At 42.0% G+C, this 23,431-nt stretch overlaps 1 long non-coding RNA gene across 1 annotated transcript in view; it reads right to left on the bottom strand.

Moving 5' to 3' along the window:
* The window catches only part of LOC140728704 (uncharacterized), a 78,484-nt gene that overhangs the window by 33,287 nt on the left and 21,766 nt on the right, over positions 1–23,431 (bottom strand). The window contains exon 2 of the long non-coding RNA XR_012099157.1: positions 14,573–14,704. This is a non-coding gene — a long non-coding RNA (uncharacterized lncRNA). The remainder of the gene's footprint in view (positions 1–14,572; positions 14,705–23,431) is intronic.

Raw genomic sequence — 23,431 nt, 5'->3', positions numbered from 1 at the left:
TAACAAAAGGTGAAGGGAAGGGGTGAAGCAAGAGTTAGCAAGTGATAGTTTAAGTTTAAGGATAAAGGGGAAGCCTTTTAGGACCGAGATGAGGAAAAACTTCTTCACACAGAGAGTGGTGAATCTGTGGAATTCTCTGCCACAGGAAACAGTTGAGGCCGGTTCATTGGCTATATTTAAGAGGAAGTTAGATATGGCCCTTGTGGCTAAAGGGATCAAGGGGTATGGAGAGAAAGCAGGTACAGGGTTCTGAGTTGGATGATCAGCCATGATCATACTGAATGGCGGTGCAGGCTCGAAGGGCCGAACGGCCTACTCCTGCACCTATTTTCTATGTTTCTATGTTTCTATAGATGGATTCAGTGGGAGGAGAGCGTGGAAATAGTGACAGATGCTAGGATATGATAGGTACCTCAGCCGTAGCCTTCTTCCAGCATGTTGCTTGTTGCAGATGGAAACTTTTGATGCATTTCCTCTAAGACAAGCAAGCACTGAAGTGCTTACTACAATTTCAGAAGATGACAGAGTGGATAAAGAATATCGTTGGGTCTCAGGAAGGATGAGTGCTATCTGGATTCAGGCAGGTGACCACTGGCGAACAGTGAGAAAACATGTTCTACGGTTACCCTCTGACCTTTTATCTATCTCTCAACATATTAGCTAGAAGATCACATATTAAATGTATTTCTCATCTGAAGGTCATATGATTTCCACAAGATATAACACCTAATTCTATATTACACTGTGTGTAACTTGACTGGGTTCACTTGGCAATTGAAATTGATCATTTATTGACCTACTCAGCACAAAGAAAGAAAGAATGGGTGGGATTTTATAGTTCAGATTTTTTCTAAACTACGGTATCTGGAAGTCAGTCCATTAGTACTGTGAAACCAGAAGTGAATATCACTGTGATATTCCCAGGATGATGAAAAAATGCCAATTGCTGAACATGTCAAGACTTAAATTTCTCAACAAGTTTAGCATTTAGTGTTGTATATGAAAAAACGTATTTTTTTATTATTTAACTTACTGTCCTAGAGGCACACTTGTAATAACTACACTTCTTTCAAGGATTATTGTATCTTTCTCTGATGGAAATAATTGAATTTTCTATTGAACTTTGGATGTTTTTGAGCATTGTGTTCAAAAGTCATTTTTCCCATTACAGAGCTTCTTATTTAAAATTTGAAAAACATTCCCCACTTCTGTTCCTTCAGTATTTGGCAACATAATCTGCCTCCACATTCCCTTTCTATTTATTTACCACCTTGTGCAATCTACTTATATTTAGAAGTCAGTTTATCTTTTTTGAACTTGAGCCTATGGACTTTTCTCATATTTGTAAAGAAGCCAAGCATTATTATTTCACATTACTCATTCACCAACCAATGCAGAATTCCAAAGAATAATGTCTTCCAGGCTTTCTTTCCTCCAATACACAGATTTCTGATAAAACTTATTTTACTTGCTCTTCTATGAACCCCTGTGGAATTCACTGGAAGCAAACAAAGGTAAATAATGTTAACATGATGGGGAGGAAAATTCATTCCTTTCTATATGCCTTCAATTCCCATTGCTCATTCCCCTTCTGCTATCTCATCAGTGTATGCTGTAGCATTGTGTTAAGCTTGTTATTTTTCTTGTATTTTTTGTAGTTTAACCTTTCTAAGCTTACTTGCAATTTTCAATGATCACCTATTCAGCCAATCATGTGCAGCAGCTCAATGCATAAAAGCACACAGACATGGTCAAGAGGTTCAGTTGTTGCACAGAATGAGTAAGAAATGTGATCTAAATAACTTCGACTGTCAGTGCCAGGAAGGGTGGTGGAGGTGAGGATCTCAGAAGCTGCTGATCTCCTGGGGTTTTCACACACAATGTTCTCTGGAGTTTAAAGAGAATAGTGCGATAAACAAAGAACATCCACTGAGCAACAGTTCTGCAGGCAAAAATGCCTTGTTAATGAGAGAGGTCAAGGGAGAATGACAGGAATGCAACAGTAACTCAAATACTCATGGGTTACATTACTGGTGTGCAGAAAAGCATCTCTGAACACACAGCATGTTGAACCTTGAAGTAGACGGGCTACAGGAGCAGAAGGCCATGAACGTACACCCAGTGGTCACTTTATTAGGTTCAGTGAATTTTCCAGTAATTATGGTAACATTGCTTCTGCATTTTTCCAGAAACTTTGTAGCTTTCAGTAGCATGTGTCATGTCACTTGAATCTGGCTGTTTCGTAGGTTAATTGTTATCACTGAAATTTTTGGTGATCTCTAGTCTGAGTATGAAACACCACATCTACTTGCCTTTTGCTCCTTTCTTTGTTCTCACAGCTCATTTTTCTCTGTTTGTTCTTTGTGCATGTAACACTTAGGCTACATCCACACTAGACCGGATAATTTTGAAAACGCCGGTTTCGTGTAAAAACGATAGGCATTCACACTGTGCGTTTTTGAAAATATCTCTATCCACATTGAAACGGAGATCTCAGTGAATCTCCTCTTCCTGCGCATGCGCAGGACACATCTACCGAAAAACAGTGACATGTTTGGAGTCGAATCTCGCCGTAAAAGTGCGCGTTTGTGTAGTTACAGACTAGAAAAACTTAAAATGACAGACAGCTGTCGGCTTTCGTGCAGGAGAACTTAAAAGTAAAAAAAAAAAACAAATACTGGAGCGTATGGGGGCAACTGACAGGGAGTTCACGGACAGATTGACCCAGCTGACGACAAACATTGAAAAACTGACTAACTCTGTTGCATTAATAAAGCACTTTGTTAAATGTATAAAACATGTCTGCATCAGTGTTATCTTGTATTTCCATACAATGTTACATTAGGCTGTTACACAACTATTGTCAGAGAAATATTTGCATAAATAGGTAAACCACCTTCATACGAGCAAGGACTGAAAACAGGGCAAAGTGTGTATGCTTATTTATTCAGTAAGTTATGGGTCAAAGTATTTGGTGAGTACATTTCTAACTCTTCTGGCTTCAGTCTCATTGCCGTCTGTTCTGAAGTTGCTAGGTTGCGTTCAAGAAAACAATGAAATAGTGCGCTGCTGTCTGACAGCGTTTTCAAAAGTCTCCGGTTACCCCATCCACACTGATCTGCCCGAGCAGCGTTTTCAAAAATACCCACCCTGGAAAGCATTTCTGAAAAGCTCTGGTTTCTGGGGACGAAAACGCTGTTTTAGTGTGGACGGAGGGTAAAAACGAAGAGAAAAAGCTTTGGTTACGGATTTATCCGGTGTAGTGTGGACGTAGCCTTAATAATATGGCACAGCAGCATAGTCATTAGCACAATGTTTACAGTACCAGTGACCCAGGTTCAATTCTTGCCACTGCTTGTAAGGAGTTTGTACATTCTCCCCGTGACCGCGTGGACACCCTCTCGGTGCTCCGATTTTCTCCCACAGTCCAAAGACGTACCAGTTGGTTGGCTAATTGGTTGTTGTCCGCCCTGGTGGGTGAGGTCTTTCACTGATTCCATTGTGTTTCTATATTTACTGTGATTGCCCACAAGTAAATTAATCTCAGTTGTGTATGGTAACGTATATGTACCTTGATAACAAATTTACCTTTAAGTTCGAATAATCAGCAGGAATCAACAGAAGTTAAGCAGAACCTGAGTGTCCTTGTACACAAGTTATTTAATTTTCAGGTGAATCAAGCAATTTCAAAGGCAGTTTCTGTTTTGGCCTTGCTGTAAAAGGATTTGACAACAGATGATGTTAAAGATCTTGCTGAATGAAAGAGCAGGTACAAACGGCCAAATGGCCAATGCCTTGCTTCAATTAGAGAGGATCCTAGTGAGAGCACATCTGGAAATCTGTGCATAGATTTCTTATCCCTACATAGGGGAGGATAAATGTAATAGGGAGAGTGTAATGCAGGTTCACCCAGTTGATTCTTTTGACATATGAGAAAAGGTAAACAGTCTGGGCCTATGCTCTCTGGAGTTTAGAGGAATGAAAGATAATCTCATTGAAACATATAAAACGCTTATGGGGCTTGAAAAGGTTTAATGCAGAATTGATACTTCTCTTGGCTGCGCTGCTTACAACCATGTATCCCAGTCTCAAACTACACCTAGTGTATGTTCGTGGTCTTCTACTGCTGCAGCCTATCCTGGCCATTCTCCCCTGACCTTTCTCATTAACAAACCGGTTTCCCCTGTAGAATGGCTACTCACTGAATGTTTTTTGTTTTCCACATCATTCTCTGAGAATTCTAGAGAATGTTGAGCATGAAAATCCCAAGAGCGTTCAGTTGTTTCTGGGATCCTCAAAGCAAGCCCATCTGCACCCAACACAGATTCCATGGTCAAAGTCACTTAGATCACATTTCCTCTCCATTCTGATGTTTGGTCTGAACAACAGATGAACCTCTTGACCATGCCTGTATGCTTTAATGCATTGAGTTGCTGCCACATAATTGACTGCTAAGATATCTGCATTAACGAGCAGGTGTACCTAATAAAGTGCCCACTGAGTGTAAGTGGTAAGGCATTGAGGAGAACGATGAAAAGACAATTCTTCACTCAGAGGGAGTAGTGAGTTTATGGAATTCTTCTCCTTGGGTAGTTGTGGAGGCTCAATTGCCAAATACATTCAAGATAGAGATCAATAGATTTTTTTTCTGAAATGATGGAAAGCAGGGAATATGGAGTTGGAGCAGGAAAGTGAGGCAGAGGTCAAAGATGAACCAACATATTTGTTGAACACAGGGCCAAGAGACCTGCTTCCATTTGTATCTCTTAAAGTGAAGCAATAGTTAAGTTACCACACTAGTAGGATAACTCACTTACTGCCTGTTATACTGCTGGCATTTAGGGTAGCAATGAAGGTCCTCCATCTCTGGTGGTGTTCAGGGTTCCTTCAAGGGTGCCCAGTAGCCTCCTCCCAGTTTTCCCTGCTGTCAGTCATGCAAGTCCAGGGTGGAGACTTAGGAATGCTCAGACGTAGAAGGATTCTTCATTGCTGTCTCCATAACAATGTTGTTTTACCAGACAGGGTTGTTAGCCCTCTGCTGAACCCCCAAACCTGGAGGACCGGTGGACCACTCCTAGTCTGTCCTCTACCCTTTGACTTGTTTGGCATGGGTGACCCTACCAAGAGTCAAAGCATAAAGCCTTGACTCCAGCTAACATGGCTCTCCAGGTCACTGAGGCACGCAAGCCTCCAAATCCTATGACAAGATTGTGGTCCTCTTGGAGGCTAGTAGGGTAAAGTGCAAGCTAATCAAAACAAACGTGACTTCGAATCCCGCTACAGCAGCTGTGGAATTTAAGTTAATGATCTGGAATTTATTTTTTAAAGTTGCCATTAGTAATGACAAACACGAAACTTGCAAATTGCAGTAAAAACCATTCTGATTCAATCATGGTTTTCCAGTATAGTTGCAACACCCAAACATGTGGAAAATTACCCAGTTCTGTGGTGTGTTTTGCGACTTTGTCTTGTGTTTTCTAGAAAGGTCATATTCACAAAGTGCAAGACAAATCTTTTCTAGTTATTAACCACCTAGTGTCTTCTCTCAGCAAAGTCATAGGATCATAGAGCACAGAAATGTGTCTTTTGGCACACTGTGCCATGCCAACAATTTTGCTTGTCTACCACATCTTTATTAGGACCATTTCATCAGCAAAGTTATACACTCAATGGCTACTTTATTAGGTACAGAAGGTAAGTGTATGTTCATGATCTTCTGCTGCTGTAGCACATCCACTTCAAGAAATGATGTTTTGTGCATTTTGAGATGCTCTTCAATGATGCTACATCTGGTTATTTGAGTTACTGTTGCCTTCCTGTCAGCTTGAATCAGTCTGGCCATTCTCCTCTGACCACTCTCATCAACAAAGTGCCTTGGCCCACGGAGCTGCTGCTCACTGAACGTATTTTTGTTTTTCACACCATTCTCCGTAAACTCTAAATACTGTTGTGTAAGAAAATGCCAGGAGATCAGCAGTTTCTGAGATACTCAAATCACCACACCTGGCACCAACAACCATTCCACCGTCAAAGGCACTTAAATCACATTTCTTCCCTATTCTGATGTTTGTCTAAACAACAACTGAACCTCTTGACCATGTTTGCATGTTTTATGCATTGAGCTGCTGCCACATGATCGTCTGATAAGACAATTACAGGAACAAGTAGGTGTTAATAAAGAGGTCACTGAGTGCAGAAGGTAAGGTCAGCAGTATTATTCAGAGTCACTTATCCACTAATAACCAACACTTTGATGCACACTTGGGGTTTCACTATTTGACTCTACACAGCATCAGAGCTTTGGCTCAAGTGTGGACCATGAATTGAATTCCAATGTGATTGCCCTTAACATGAAGGAAGTATTTGGCATATATATAAACAAATGGGCTCAGGTAAAAGCGACTTTACCCATTGGCTTTCCCTCAATTTCTTCCTCCTCCATCACCTCACCTATCCTCTCCTTTACCTCACACACCCTCAGTCCTCCCTCTTCCTAAATCACTCCCCACCTTTCTGCTCTGTGAAATCCTCCAAATTCCCATAATTAGCATCCTGATGAAGGGCCTTGGCCCAAAACATCGATCACTTATTCCTCTCCGTCAGTGCTGCCTGACCTGCTGAGTTTCTACAACATTTTCTGTGTGTATCTGAGACAATTGTCCTTCAAAGTTCAAAGTACATTTATTATCAAAGTATACAACATTATCACATTATACAACCCTGAGATTCATCTCCTAACAGGCAGAAATGAAACAAAGAAACCCAAAGTAACCTATATTAAAAAAGAGGGAAAAAATCACGCGAAGAATACCCACAAGCAAATAGTGTTCTGAACATAAGACTGCAAAGAAAGTGCAACATAGTTCAGCGCAGAGCTGTGTTGTTGAGCAGAGATCTGAACAGCCCAACCCTTCCCTCGTGCTCTGACACCTTGACTTTTTAAATTTGGCCCGATGCCTGAATCTCTATCCAAATATTGAGTTCAGTCACCTTGATAGGCTCTGGGCCTGGACAGAGTTGCCTCAATTTGGCATATAACCAACCTCTCCAATTTGGCATGGTGCTTAAAATGATCGAATCCCGGGTCTTCCTCGCTCTCCGCGACGGGCCTGCTGCCTCACCTTGCCTCGGTTCTGCCACATCAAATTGCCTCCAAGAGTGAGGGGAAGTTACAGCCTACTACTTGTGATGATCATTTGTCAGAAGAAGTATGAATATCAAAGTATTTAGTTGTTTTCCTTGTTTTTGTCAGCCGGTAGTGGCTGAAGTTCACCAGCGCCATCTTAAACTGGAAGCTTAAGATGAGTCTGTAGGTCATAGAATCAGTTCAGAGTTGTGGCAATTGAAATTCAGATGACTGTCAGCTGTAAGGTGATAACTGTTCCTGAACCTGGTGATGTGGGACCTAAGACTTCTGTAGCTCCTGCCTCATAGTAGTGGGGAGAAGAGTATATGGCCTGGATAGTGAGAGTCTTTGATGATGGATGTTGCTTTTTTGTAGCCGCGCTCCATGTAAATGTGTTCAATGATGGGGAGTGCTTTGCCTACGATGGACTGGGAGGATCATGTGAATAAAGTGTTGACCTAGATGACAGCTTCATGACGCAGTCTTCATGTCACATGTCTATTGAATCTTTCCAATTATCAAAGGTAATGAAGAGAATGCACAGTATTTGATGTGCAAAGATGTGCGAGGAGAGTTTAAATGACATTGGCCAGATGGAACTGTGCAGCTGAAAATGGAAGACAAGTACGTTTTTGTTTCCTCAAAACTGATTCATGTTTGTTATATTGAAGGTCTCCACCAGTTGCAGAAAAGTTCTAGGTTGTGTTGGATATACCTAGTCCATCTAACAGGCCTACTTGAAACTCCTCGAATGTTATAAATGGTTCTTCCCTTACAGTCAAAGAGTGCTACAGCACAGAAATAGGCCATTCAGCCTATCTAGTCCATGCCAAACTATTATTCTGCCTAGTCCCATTGAAATGTACCTGGACCATAGTCCTCCATAGCCCTCCCATCCACGTACTTATCCAGACTTCCCTTAAATGTTGAAATCAAAGCTGCATCCACCAATTCCACTGGCAACTCTTCCCACATTTTCACCACCCTCTGAGTAAAGAAGTTCTGCCTTAAATATTTAATCTTTTACTCTTAACCTCGAGATAAATTGCTAATTCACAAGGCAACATGGAGGTGGGCAAGGAAAGAAGAAGCTGAATTTCAGGAGGTGAAGCACTTGCTGCTGAGTCGGCTGTTCACTATGAGCCAGCAAAAATATTTCTGTTGTTGGGTGATGCATTACTTCATGGCACTGGTGTAACTTTTGACTAATTTATGGAGAATGGAAATAAGCAATCTACCTGTTTTGCATCAACATTTCTTTTGGTGGCCAAGGGTTCCACATAGGAAATCTAGTGGATGGAACTTCATGATTCTCACCAATCACAAACCTCTGAAAAGTATTTTTGAGGATATACTCCTGATAGCCTCAGCCAAGGGTATGGAGATGACTACTAACCTTATCAACATTAAATCACATTCCAAAATACAAGAGTGAACAGTATACTCTGTGTGCAAACACCCAAAACCAACAGCTAGTTGGTGCATCTCTATGTGGGGCATTAATACTGGATGAAACTTAGTCTCCACTGCAATACATGGGTAATTCTCCAGCACAACCCAACAGCTCCTACCATGATGATTCCTTGGAATTCCATTGTATTTGTTCCATCACCAGGAAATGGGATTATTCGTGGCACTTCAAAAATTCTTTAGAAGGTGTAATTTTTTTAAATCATATGTATGGAGGTAAAGATATTCTTGTCTTTTTATATGTTGCTATAAGCATTGATTTAGGAAAACTGTAGCAAAAGTGAATTTCCACAACCAAGTGTTTATCTTTGATGAGAGCTGATAATAGAACTTGTGTACCTGGATGATGCAGGAAAAGATTAATCTTTCCAGATCACAATCTTATCATGTAAATTGCACTGATTATGTTCAAATCTTGCATTAAACTTTGCCTTCCCATGCCATTGCAAACCCTACCAGTTTGCATATCACCCAAATCAGAGCAACCGATGATGCCGTAGCCTCAGTCCTGTCCTATCTGGAGGATGATGTCCTACGTCAGTATACAGTTCATCAATTTCATTCGGGCATTCCTCAGAAGCTGGTGAGTAAACTGTCCTTTTTGTCGCTCCGTAACCGGATCGTGGACTTCTGGAGAGGTCCCAGACAGTCCATGCTGGCAGTAACATCTTTAACTAATCACCAGTGGCTGGCCTCATCAGCAAAAATTATGAGTCAGCATACAGAGAGAAGATAGAGCGGCTCAAGGGGACCAGTGCAAACTCATCAACGTGTCTCAGTGTGGATAAGACTAATGAGATGATTGAGGACTTCAAGAAGTTGCAAACTGACCACTCCACATCAACATCTCCTCCACTGGGGAAGTTTGCAGCACCAAGTTTCTTGAAGGGCACATCACGGACAATCTCACCTGATCACTCAACACTACCTCTTTCATCAAGAAAGCACAGCAACACCTCTACTTCTTGAGGAGATGGAGGCGAGTGAGACTCCCCACACCCCATTCTAACCACATTCTACCAGAGCACCACTGAGTGTGTCTTAACCAGCTATATCACTGTCCGGTATGGGAATTGCAAGGCATTTGACCAGAAGACCCTGTAACAGAATATGAAGATTGCTGAGAGAATCATTGAGGTCTCTCTTCCACCTCCCCCACCCCATCTAGGGGCATACTATATACCAGAAGTGCTATGTTCACAGAGCCCTCTACATGGTCAAGACCCCTCTCATCTGCCCCACAATCTCCATGATCTCCTACCCTCAGGCAGAAGGTACCACAGTATAAGAACAAGGGCTGTTAGGCAGGGTAACAGCTTTTTTCCCCAGGCTGCGAGACTTCAGAACACCCTGCTACCACACAGTACACATTATTTATGACAGCAACAGTAGCAATATACTGGTGTTTCAACTGTATGTTGTATATGCACTTTAAGTCAACTTGTACATCTACAGAATACTTTTAATGTGTTAATGTTGTGGTAATAATTTTTATGAGCTGTATGTTATACAATGCCTATAAAAGATATTCTTCCACCCTTGGAAGTTTTCATGTGTTATTGTTTTACAACATTGAATTACAGTGGATTTAATTTGGTTTTTCTGACACTGATCAACAGAAAAAGTCTCTTTCATGTCAAAGTGAAAACGGATCTCTATAAAGTGATTGCGTAAGTATTCACACCTTTTAAGATAACACATCAAATCATCAGTGGTGCAGCCAACAGGTTTTAGAAGTCAGATAATTAATAAAATGGAGATCTGTTTTTAGAGACCTGTGTACAGTCAAGGTGTTTCAATTGATTGCAGTAAAAATACACCTGTATCTGGAAGGTCCAACTGCTATTGAGTCAGTATCCTGGAAAAAACTGCACCATGAAGACAAAAGAACACTCCAAACAACTCTGCGAAAAGGTTATTAAAAGCACAAGTCAGAGGATGGATGCAAGAAAATTTCCGAGTCATTGAATATCCCTTGGGGTACAGTTAAGTTAATCATCAAGAAATGAAAAGAATATGGCATGGCTGTAAATCTGCTTATGGCAAGCTGTCCTCAAACACTGAGTGACCGTGCAAGAACGTCCACTAGTGAGGAAGGCCACCAGGAGACCTCTGGATGAATTACAAGCTTCAGTGGCCGAGATGGGAGAGATTATGCACACAACACCTGTTACCCAGGTGCTTCAGGTGCTGCTTTATGGGAAAGAGGCAAAGAGAAAGCCACTGTTGAAAAAAAATCACATGAAATCATAGAAACATAAAAAGCCTACAGCACAATACAGGCCTTTTGGCCCACAAAGCTGTGCTGAACATGTCCTTACCTGAGAAAATACCTAGGGTTACCTATAGCCCTCTATTTTTCTGAGTTCCATATGCCTGTCCAGGAGTCTCTTAAAAGACCCTATCGTATCTGCCTCCACCACCGTCGCCAGCAGCCCATCCCACCCACTCACAACTCTCTGCGTAAAAAACATACCCCTGACATCTCCTCTGTACCTACTTCTTAACCTCTGTACCTTAAAACTGTACCCTCTCGTGCTAGCCATTTCAGCCCTGGTAAAAAGCCTCTGACTATCCACGCGATCAATGCCCCTCATCATCTTATACACCCCTATCAGTCACCTCTCATCTTCTGTCGCTCCAAGGAGAAAAGGCCGAGTTCACTCAACCTATTCTCATAAGGCATGCTCCCCAATCCAGGCAACATCCTTGTAAATCTCCTCTGCACCTTTTCTATGGTTTCTACATCCTTCTTATAGTGAGGTGACCAGAACTGAGCATAGTACTTCAAGTGGGGTCTGACCAGGGTCCTATATAGCTGCAACATTACCTCTCGGCTCCTAAACACAAACCCAATGTACCGTTTGTTTTTGTAACCACAGAGTCAATTGGCACAGCAGCTTTGAGTGTCCTATGGACTCAGACCACAAGGTCCCTCTGATCCTCTACACTGCCAAGAGTCTTATCATTAATGCTATATTCTGCCATTGTATTTGATCTACCAAAATGAACCACCTCACACTTACCTGGGTTGAACTCATTCTGCCACTTCTCAGCCCACTACATCTACTGCTCTTCTTTCATCAATGTGTTTAATCACATCCTCAAAAAATTCAATCAGACGCGTAAAGCATGACCTGCCTTTCACAAAGCCATGCTGACTATTCCTAATCATATTATGCATCTCCAAATGTTCATAAATCCTGCCTCTCAGGATCTTCTCCATCAACTTACCAAACACTGAGGTAAGACTCACTGGTCTGTAATTTCCTGGGCTATCTCTACTCCCTTTCTTGAATAATGGAACAACATCAGCAACCCTTCAATCCTCCGGAAGTTCTCCCATCCCCATTGATGATTCAAAGATCATCACCAAAGGCTCAGTAATCTCCTCCCTCGCCTGTAGCCTGGGGCACATTTCATCCGGTCCCAGTGACTTATCCAACTTGATGCTTTCCAAAAGCTCCAGCACATCCTCTTTCTTAATATCTACATGCTCAAGTTTTTCAGTCCACCGTAAGTCATCCCTACAATCACCAAGATCCTTTTCCGTAGTGAACACTGAAGCAAAGTACTCATTAATTACCGCTGCTATCTCCTCCGGTTCCACACACACTTTTCCACTGTCTCACTTGATTGTTCCTATCTTCTCACGTCTTATCCTCTTGCACTTCACATACTTGTAGAATGCCTTGGGGTTTTCCTTAATCCTGTCTGCCAAGGCCTTCTCATGGCCCCTTCTAGCTCTCCTAATTTCTTTCTTAAACTCCCTGCTGCTAGCCTTATAATCTTTTAGATCTCTATCATTACCTAGTTTTTTGAACCTTTCGTAAGGTCTTTTTTCCTTCTTGACTAGATTTACAACAGCCTTTGTACACCACGGTTCCCATACCCTACCATCCTTTCCCTGTCTCAATGGAACATACCAATGCAGAACTCCACGCAAATATCCCCTGAACATCTGCCACATTTCTTCCGTACATTTCCCTGAGAACATCTGTTCCCAATTTATGCTTCCAAGCTCCTGCCTGATAGCCTCATATTTCCCCTTACTCCAGTTAAACGCATTCCTAACTTGTCTGTTACTATCCCTCTCCAATGCTGTGGTAAAGGGAATAGAATTGTGATCACTATCTCCAAAATGCTCTCCCACTGAGAGACCTGACACCTGAGCACGTTCATTTCCCAACACCAGATCAAGTACAGCCTCTCCTCTTGTAGGTCTATCTACATATTGTGTCAAGAATCCTTCTTGAACACATCTAACAAATTCCACCCCATCTAAATCCTTCGGTCTAGGGACATGCCAATTGATATTTGGGAAATTAAAATCTCCCACCATGACAACCCTGTTATTATTACTCCTTTCTAGAATCTGTCTCCCTACCTGCTCCTCGTTGTACCTGTTACAAAATCTCAGCTAGGGTTTGCCAGAAGGCATGTGGGAGACCCTGAAGTCAGCTAGAAGGAGGTTCTATGGTCTAATGAAACCAAAATCTAGCTCCTTGGCCAACAAAAGAAAGCTATGCTTGGCATAAGCCAAACACCACACATCATTGAAAACACTTCATGAAGCATGGGGGTGGCTGCATCACGCTGTGGGGATGCTTCACTGCAGCAGGCCCTGGAAGGCTTGTGGAAGTAGAGGGTAAAGTGAATTCATCAAAATACAGGGAAATCCTGGAGAAAAACCTTGGGAGAAGATTTGTTTTCCGGCAAGTCAATGACCCCAAGCATAAAGCAAAGCCTACACAGGAATGACTTAAAAACAGCAAAGTTAATGTCCTGGAGTGGCCAAGTCAGTATGCAGACTTCAATCCAATTGAGAATTTGTGGCTGGACTTGAAAAGGGCTGTTCACTCACGATCCCCATGCAATCTGACAGAGCTTGAGCAGTTTTGTAAAGAAGAATGGGGAAAAATTGCAAAGCTGAAGAAGACCTATACACACAGACTCAAGGCTAGAATTGCTTCCAAAGGTGTATCTACTAAATACTGACTTGAAGGGGGTGAACACTCACACAATCGATTATCTTGTGTTTTATATTTGTAATTAATTTAGATCACTTTGTAGAGATCTGTTTCACTTTGACAGAAAAGTCTTTTTTCTCTTGATCAGTGTCAAAAAAGCCAAATTAAATCCACTGTGATTCAATGTTGTAAAAGAGTAAAACACAAAAATTTCCGGGTGGGGGGAGGTTGAATACTTTTTTTAGGGACTGTATATGTACTGTGTTTTGCACCTTGGTCCCTAAAGAACATTATTTCGTTTAGCTGTATACATGTGTGGCTCAATGACAATAACTTGGACTTGATCTTGAAATAAATAGATGGATCTAAGCTGTTTATTCCTCTCCATACATGCTGTTTAATCTGCTCAGATCCTCTACCATTTTATGTGCATTGCTCTGGATTTCCAGCATCTGCATATTCTCTTCTGTTTTTGAATGGATATGGTTAGCTGCCTCACAAACTAGATTTTCTTTTCAAGCAACACACACGAAATGCTGGTGGAACACAGCAGGCTAGGCAGCATCTATTGGGAGAAGCACTGTCGACGTTTTGGGCCGAGACCCTTTGTCAGGACTAACTGAAAGGCCTGGCGAAGGGTCTCGGCCCAAAACATCGACAGTGCTTCTCCCTATAGATGCTGCCTGGCCTGCTGTGTTCCATCAGCATTTGGTGTGTTGCTTGAATTTCCAGCATCTGCATATTTCCTCGTGTTAGATTTTCTTTTACCGTTTCTGAACAAAAATGCAAACGCAGCTTAGGAGTTTTCTCAATTTATGTTTATACATTGCATTCAACTTAATAAATATATTTTATTGTAAAAATAACTATTGCATACGCATGATAATCCTGCCAATGGTATTTTCTTCTGATATATAAAAAACTTGTTTAATGCTACTCTCTTTGGATCGTGCATTCAGCCACACTACAAAGACAAACAAGAAAGGGATTAGGTTGCATTACTCACCACAACACTGAGCATAATGCAGAAATATGCTCAGTTTAATGGCTGTTTTCAGATTTTTCCAGTGGAGCATGCCCACCTCAACATTCTTTTCATTCAATCCTCCTTATCCTTTGAGATGCCCAATGATCGATACTGCCCACATGCAATAACAAAGGCAGATAAAGGAAGGCATTTTGAATCATGATTATCTATTCAAGTAGACTTGTCATGTCAAAGCAAAGAATGCACGAACAGTCTTTATACTCCACAAGTCGTGCTTTATCTCATCAGTAGATAGCCTTTTTTAAAAATTTTGCAAAGCACATGAATGCGGTTAATATTTTGATTTGAAGATACCAAGCCTTCAGCTGGATAACCCTGAAATCTCCAGTGAAATTCCTGGCTGCAAAACCGCTGAAAACGTCATTCAGGTTTCCACCAGATAGTGTAAACTGCGGGCTCTTCTGGGCCTGCTTCTCAAGCAGTTGTTGGGAGGTCTGCAGTGATGTTTCTTGTGCCAAAGGACGGAAAGTAAAACCTCTGCTTTATATATTTCAAGATTATTATCCATTTGCTGATGTCCTGTGTGATTTCTCAGATTTTGTTTTATGGTGCTTTGGTTTAAACCTCAGAAAAATTATTTTCAGCAAACATTATATCTGATCATTTATGGCAAGATCCTAAAGGGATTGTGAGGACTGCTGAGAGGATAATCGGGGTCTCTCTTCCACCCATCAGAGACATTTATCAGGAGCGCTGTGTACTCAGGGATTATCAAGGATCCCTTCCATCCACCCAACAACCTCTTTGACCCAACACCCACTACGTTCAGGCAGGCAGCACCACTGCATTAGGACCAGGAATGTTAGGATGGGAAACAGCTTCTTTCTCCAGACCATAAGACCACTGAACTCCATGCCAGCACCGAGGTCATGTCACTTATGAAGTGCCCATGACATTATACTGTTTAATTTCTGACTTGTGCCTAAATGTCAATCTTCTGGAAAATATATTGTTGTTCCTTAATTTATTTGTGGTAATATTACTTTACGTGTTGTGAGTTATATGTACTGTAAGAAGTACCTACAACTGAAGAAGGGTCTTGGCCAAAATGTCAACCGTTTACTCATTTCCGTAGATGCTGAGTTCCTCCAGCATTTTGTGCGTGTTGCTCTGGATCTCCGGCATCTGCAGACTTTCTCAGGTTTATTATATGTCCTGTGTTGTGCACCTTGGTCCAGAGGAACCTTGTTCCATTTGGCATTATACTTGTGTGCATTGACTGACTATAAACTTGAACTTGAAACTGACCACTCAAACTATTGGTAAGATTCAAGAAACAAGATTGTTTATTTCAGGAGTTCCCAGGAGTTTGAAACTGCTCACAGTCTGCACTGCTGTGCCACCGATGTAAAGAGTTGTGTGAGTGGTACAAGTGATCCTGAAGTCGATAACCATCTCCTTTGTCTTGTTGACACTGAGTAAGAGGTTAGTTACCTGGCAGTAGATCTCAGGCTCTTGCAACTCCACTCTGTCGGCCATCTCATCTTTATTGGTGATGAGCTCCACCACCATCGTGTCGCCAGTAAACGACGATTACTCGGGTGTTTGACTGTGCAGTCACGTGCGAGCAGGGTGTACAGCAGTGGGATCAGCACACAGCCCTGGGGGGGGGGGGGGGGGGGGGGAAGGGAGGAGTGGTTGTGCATCCTCAGTATCTGACGTCTGTTCATTAGGAAGTCCAACCCCAGTAGCACAGTGGTGTACTTAGACCAAGGAGTAGGTGTTTGTTCACCAAGATCTGTCGGACAATAGTGTTGAATGCCAAACTGGAATCCAGAATCATCTACTACTACGTTGACTCAGGCCTAGGGGGGCCGGAGTCGGGCGAAATCATCCTTCTGAGATAAGTTTCCTTATTTCTATATGTGTTAGGGCTAGTTGAATGCTGTGGCATCTGTCATAGTGAGCTTTTTTCAGTAATCGCATTGGTGAGTATCCAATATGGAAGGAATGGAGTTTTTGATATGTATCATTACCAGCCATTCAAAGCACTTCATGATGATTGGCATCAGTGCTATGGCAGATAGAAGTTTATTTCTGGAGGTGTAGAGTTCTTTGGTACAGGTGGCTGATTTGAAACCTGTGGGGACAGCAGCCTAGATTAGCGAAGTGTTGAAGCAATCTGTGAATGACACAGTGAGCCGGTGTGCACACTCCTCGAGTACTCGGCCTGGGTTGGTGTCTAGCCTGACTCTTTACAGGGATTGACTCTCTGTGGAGTCCTCCTCACATCTGCTGCTGTTACAGTCGCTGCTCACCTGGGAAGGGGGTGGCATTCATGGTGGCATTGTGTTGCATGCCTCAAAGTGTGGCATAGAAGTTGATTGGAGTGTCAGGGAGGGAAGCGTCACTGGTCTAGTATAGTTGTTGCTATTTTTTCTTGTGTAGTCAGGACAATGGAACTATAGTCCTAAATGACGTGTCACATGCTGCACAGAAATTTCATGTGCCGTGCATATGTACTTATTCATGTCATAATTTTAAAACTATCAATTACTTTGTACATTTTACCACCTAAATGTGGTTTTATACTTTATAGTATCTTCCTCCATACAGTTCTCAATGTATACACCTGAAGCTTGTTCATCTAATTAGAACGTGCACATCATCTAGTTAGCATCTCTTTAGAAGGGGCTTATATTTATGATCCTAAATATATGTAATATGTCAAATAATTTGATTCCACTTGACACAAAAAGTTTATTTTTTAAACAAAGGTTAGTGGTTTTGGGACAAGGGGGGAGGAGTGGACTATTCAGCCTCTCGAGCCAGTACTGCTATCCAAATAGGACATGGCTGTTCTGAATCATAAATTCATTTGCCTTCCCAACTTATCTCCAATAAACAGGATGAGGGAAATTCAACAGAATGCATTTCAAAGGCAGGGAACAATGTACCGAAGTTACTATATGGAGCTACTATATAGATAGCGTAACTAAATTTCCAGACATATGACTCATAACATCTCACATTTACAAACATCTTGCAATCTCAGTTTTAGGATTTTCAATTAGACTGTTCTCAATGGCTCTTTAGATTAGAGACTTCCAGATCTCTACAGCCCAAGTGGATTTCCGTGTATGACGGAAAGGGACTTGATTGGCACACAGATCAGATTTTTGTAACCAGGCATGTCCCAACTTGGAGTGGCCACTTTATTAGGTACACCTGCTTGTTAATGCAAATATTTAATCAACCAATCATGTAGCAGCAACTCAGTGCATAAAAACACACAAACATGGTCCAGAGGTTCCGTTTTTGTTCACACCGAACATCAGAGTATTCATGCCAGATGGAGTCCTTTGAGTATCTCAGAAACTATTGATCCCTTGGTGATTTTCAGAGTTTACAGAGATAATGTTAGACCAGGAAACAAAAGAAACATTCAGTGAGCAGCAGTTGTGTGGGAGAAAGCACCTCGTTAATGAGAGGGGTCAGAGGAGAATGGCCAGACTGTTTCAAGCTGACAGGAAGGCGACAGTGACTCAAACAACCACGCACTACAACAGTGGTGTGCAGAAGAGCGTCTCAGAATGCACAACATGTCAAATTTTGAAGTGGATGGGCTACAGCAGCAGAACACCATGAACCTACACACAGCGGCCATTTTATTAGATACAGGAGGTACCTAATAAAGTGTCAACTGAGTGTAGGATCAGATCAGATGTAACAGAAGCAATTGTACTGCCACTGCCAGTAATAAGATTTTCGTATGCCTCCTGAAGTAAAATCATGCCATCATCAGTAAATTAAAATTCTACCTTCGGGGTGTGTGCTTCAACGCCAATTAGGAAAATGCAAAGGTTCGCTCTTCCAAACAAGTCAGATGGCATTGCCATCTGTTGGTTACTTCATCATTATAACATTCCTCTGTAATATTCCAACTTACTGGTATTCAACAGCACACTATCAAAACTTAACATTGCACACACCTAAAGCTAAACTCCAAAAACAGTCTGCTGGTGGCAGACTATCAGGTTTTCCAGATAATTGTATGCTAATCCCAAAACACAATTTTATTTCACTTCTTTTATTTGTTACACAAAGGTATAATACAATTTCCAGTGAACCCAGTGGGCTTAAAGGGTGCAGGAAATATTTAAGCTTTCCAGATCCTGGCTCTTCCCACAAACTGACTTGTCTGCTTCATCCCTGGTGTCCCAGAGCTGGACCATGAGCCCAGCTCAGTCTGAACCTCCAGATCAGGGGCCACACTCTGGATCTACAGATCAAGCTCCAAACTAATGAGTGAGCCAAATACCAGCTCATCAGGATTTACAGACAATCAGAAGCCAGACTTTCAGAGTATTACCTTATCTCCAGGTTTAGCATTGTTCAATTTGTGACCTACCCTTATCCACGGTACCTTGGAACCAATTCAAAAATATGTCGGAAAAGGGAATGAATGTCATTTCAGGGAAGACGTGTCATCAGCACTGGAAAACCAGTTTGCACGAAGTTGCAGAGAAATGGATAGGACAAAGCGAATATCAGTTCCATTTTGAAGACCGAGTGATTCAGGTGATCCCAATACTTCTTGAGATTGTTTCAGGCTCCAGCAACAACTCCGATAAAGCTTTAATATATATAACTACTCTTACTAATCTGCTAATCAAACTGTTCAGGAAAATTAAACATAGAAACATAGGTGCAGGAGTAGGCCATTCAGCCCTTTAAGCCTGCACCACCATTCAGTATGATCATGGCTGATCATCCAACTCAGAACCCTGTACCTGCTTTCTCTCCATACCCCCGATCCCTTTAGCCACAAGGGCCATATCTAACTTGGCCATATCCAAATATCTAACAAGGGCCATATTGGGATGACCTGGACAATCCTGACTTCACCCTCCCAGCAATAGTCCATCCAATCCTACTTTCTCTGCAACCTAACACAAGACCCTCATTTTTCTCATTTCCTGACGAAGGGTCTCGGCCCGAAACATCGACAGTGCTTCTCCTTATAGATGCTGCCTGGCCTGCTGTGTTCCACCAGCATTTTGTGTGTGTTGTTTTTCTCATTTTCCCTGTTTTGATGATCTGAAAAGTTAAATCTACTTCTCTTCAAACACTGGTGCAGCTGATATTGCTAACATCTCACTGTGCCAATGATCTGGAATCAAACCTGACCTTCACTGCCATCTGTGTGGAGTTTGCACATTCTTCCTGTGTCCCCATGTGTGCTTTCTGCACCGGTTCACTCCCATATCCAAAGCTGTTCAAGTCAGTTGATTAATTGGCAACTATTGCCAAGGGTGCGTAGGTAAGTGATAAAATCTGTAGAAAATTAACAGGAATGTGGGAAGACTAAACTAGCATTAGAGTCAGACAGATGTACAGTAAGTGAGGGCTTGCTGATCGGTGAAGACTCAGTGAGTCTGGGCCAGTTTCTCTGTTGCCTGATTTATGACTTAATGTCCAACCTGCTGAACGGTTCCATCCTGTTCCAATTTTATTTCAGATATCCATCAGCTTTTGAATTGCCACAGATATCCACCATTCACTCAAATGGAGATGGTTCCTGGAGTCTGTGGAGAAGTAGAAGTAGTGGACTAGGAATTATAATCAGAATAATATTCACACGATTAGTGAAATCACACCAATCACAAAATTGGATCGAATACTTTCAGGTGTAACTCAGGTTAGCACACCTGACCTTCTCCTGGCATCAGAGGACATTTCTCGTACATCCGCGCTCACCCCGTCTTCCCGCCACCTTAATAGTGATGGAGCTCCTCTTGTCCTTACTTGCCATCCATCACCCTCCAAATCAAACACATCATTCTCCACAACTTCCACCATCTCCAAAGGGATCCTACCACCAAAATGTCTTTACCTACCCTCCACTCTCCGCTTTCTGCAGGGATTGCTTCTTCTGTGATTCCCTCGTCCGTTCCTCCCTCCCCGCTAATTTACCCCTGCAAGTGGCCTAAGTTCTACACCTGCCCATACACCTCTGTTCAGGGTCCCAGGCAGCACTTCACCTGCAAATCTGCTGGGGTCCTTCCACTGTGTCCTGCGCTCCTGAGGCAGCCTCATTGGTGAGACCTGTTGTAAATTGGGGAACCATTTCGTCGAACACATCCACTCCAGCCGTTACAAGGGAACTTCCTGGTGGCTAAGCATTTTAATTCCGATTTGCATTCCCGTTCCAAAGTCACGGTCCATGGTCTCCTCATGTGCCAGGATGAGGCCACCCTCAGATCGGAGAGCAAATCCTTATATTCCATCCAGATAGCCTCCAACCTGATGGCATGAATATTGATTCTCCTTCCAGTAAAAAAATTGCTGCCTCCTCTCCTCTATTCCCCACTCTGACCTTTTATCTCTTCTTTCCTGCATATTACGTCCCCTTGGGACCCCTCTTCTTTCTATTTCTCCCATGGTACATTCTCTGATTCCTCCCCCAGCCCCTGATCTTTCCCACTAACCCAGCTTCACCCACCACCTCCTAGCTAGCCTCCTTCCCCTCCCCTACCTTTTTATTCTGGCATTATTCCCTTTCCTTCTCTGTCCTGAAGAAAGGTCTTTGCCTGAAATGTTGACTGTTTAATCATTTCCATAGATGATGCCTGACCAACCAAATTCCTCCAGTATTTTGTGTCTGTTGCTTCAGCTTTAAACATACCCGATGACTTGGCCTCCACAGCTGTCTGTGGCAATAAACTCCACAGATTCACTACCTTCTTCCTAAATAAATTCCTCCTCATCTCTGTTCTAAAGGGACATGCTTGTATTCTGAGGCTGTGCCCTCCAGTCCTAGACTCCTCCACTGTAGGAAACATCCCCTCCATATCCACTTTATCCAGGCCTTTCAATATTCGATAGGTTTCGATGAGATCCCGCCTTTTTCTTCTAAATTCCAGCAAGTACAGGCCCAGAGCCATCGAACTCTCTTCATGTGTTAACCTTTTCATTCCTGGGATTATTCTCATGAATCTCCTCTGGGCCCTCTCCAACCCCAGCACATCGTTTCTCAGATAAGGAGTTTGCGCATGCTCCTTGCGACTGTATGGGTTTCCTCTGGTTCTTTGGGTTTTCTCCCAAAGATGGCCAGTTAAATAGATAGATAAATAAACAAATAATGAATTATGCCTCGTAACATCGTATCCCAGTAAACACTGTAAATTTCCCTTAGTGTGTAGGTGAGAGGCAGAATCCGAGGGGGGTTGAAGAGCATGTGGGGCGAATTAAAAAATGGGGTTAGTCGAAAATGGGAGATTGGTGATTGGTATGGACTCGATTGGCCTAAAGAGCTGTTTCCATGTTCTATCTCCACCTGATACTATAGGTTTATAAAATATTGCTTAAATCACCACTGTGCAGTTGTAGTCACCAAACCATGGGAAGGATCCAAACCACTGGAGAGAAAATGGGGAAGATTAATCAGGAATCTTGGGATAAAATGCCATGAAGTATTTTTCATTATTTATTTTATCTATCTATTATTTTTATTATTATCTCATTTGCATAAATTGTATACTTTTGCACATCGGTTGTCAGTCTCTACAGTATATACAGAGCCTATAAAAAGTATTCACCTCACCCCCTTGCAAGTTTTCATGTTTTATTGCTTTACAGCACTGAATCACAACAGATTTAATTTGGCTTTTGTGACATCTGTTATCAGTGTGAAAAAAAGCCAAATTAATCCACTGTGATTCAATGTTGTAAAATAATAAAACATGTAAACTTCCAAGGGGGTTGAATACTTTTTAAAGGCATTGTTTCTCTATTCTATTATATCTATTATATTTGATTCTATTACATTTCAGAGTTCTACTGTGAATGCCTGTGAATCTCAAGGTAGTATATACATACTTGGATAATACATTTACATTAAACTTTGAGCCCCGAGGAGAAGGTGTGTAAGCTGGGACAGTTGCCTCTCGAGCAGAGCCGGCGACTGACACAGGTATACAAAGGTGTGAGAGACATAGGTAGGGTAGATAGTAGGAAACATTCCCCAATGGCAAAGCCAACTAAGATCAGAGGGCATTGGTTTACAATGAGGAGGAGGAGGAGGCGATTTAAAGGGGATCTGAGGTGAAATTCTTTCGCCCATAGGGCGGTTGGAACTTGGAATGCACTGAAAGGTTTTGGAGGCATGTGCTCTTACACATTTAGTAAGAATCTAGAAAGGCACTTGAATCAGCAAGACATAATGTTCCATGGAACAGGTGCAGGCAAATGGGATTCGGATGAATTGGTACATTGATGGTCAGCATGGTGGCTGAAAAGTCTGTTTCTTCAATGTGTCTAAGACTATATAACTAATATTTAGTGCTGTTCTGTCAGGTTACTAAACCTATCCTGTTATAACTTTCCTTTTAAGATCCACACTCTCATCAATTCCCTTAAACCATAATACACTGCAGTGTGCTATCTTCACTTTGCTTCTAAATTCACATATCATTTTAAATCCGTGTGAGAAACTAAGTTGCTTCATGCTGGGAATCACTCTAATGGGCTTTCTCAATTTCTTTTCCAACTACTTAGATTCTACATTCTCCACTGAAAATTCTGTTAAAGACAGGAGGAAATAAATCTTAAGTAATATTCCAGATTTGGTCTAAGTAAAATCTTGGGCAAGGACAGAATGGAGCGCATTGGACCAGAAGCACCTATCACAACAATCTAATCCCTTATTTGCTTTGGTTCTGAATTCATGGAATTGCCCAAAAACCTTGGAGAAATATGAACTATGACTCACAATCGTCTCTCTCAACCTATTTCAGTTCAATTCCAAGCGGAGACTGCTCGGTACTAATCCTGTACAAATCCAATGCGTGACCCTTCTCCTCCACCAGGTTGCAA

Source organism: Hemitrygon akajei, chromosome 6 (assembly GCF_048418815.1).
Source record: "Hemitrygon akajei chromosome 6, sHemAka1.3, whole genome shotgun sequence".
Lineage (NCBI taxonomy): Eukaryota > Metazoa > Chordata > Chondrichthyes > Myliobatiformes > Dasyatidae > Hemitrygon > Hemitrygon akajei.
Note: the sequence above shows the minus strand (reverse complement) of the source record. Positions and strands in the feature narration are given on the sequence as shown.